This window comes from Phaethon lepturus, unplaced genomic scaffold (genome assembly GCF_000687285.1).
Source record: "Phaethon lepturus isolate BGI_N335 unplaced genomic scaffold, ASM68728v1 scaffold15615, whole genome shotgun sequence".
NCBI lineage: Eukaryota > Metazoa > Chordata > Aves > Phaethontiformes > Phaethontidae > Phaethon > Phaethon lepturus.
Window position 1 is genome coordinate 40,368 of NW_010538495.1, and position 261 is coordinate 40,628.

Below are 261 nucleotides of genomic sequence, written 5' to 3' on the forward strand. Positions count from 1 at the left end.
GCAGGAATGACCTGGCAAAACATGCCCCAAAATAATGAATTAGTGTGGTGGTCAAGGCATTCAGGTAGGTGGTAGGAGAACTAGGTGTAATTCCCTGCTTTGTCCACATTGTATTTTTTTTTTTTAATCTCTTCCCCTTGTCCCAGCTCTTTCCTGCCAAAACCCATAACAAAAATTTAATCAAATCTGATATATTCCTATGAAATAGTCTTCTTTCGAATACCTGGCATGTTACAAGTAAAATTATTAAAATATTTCCAC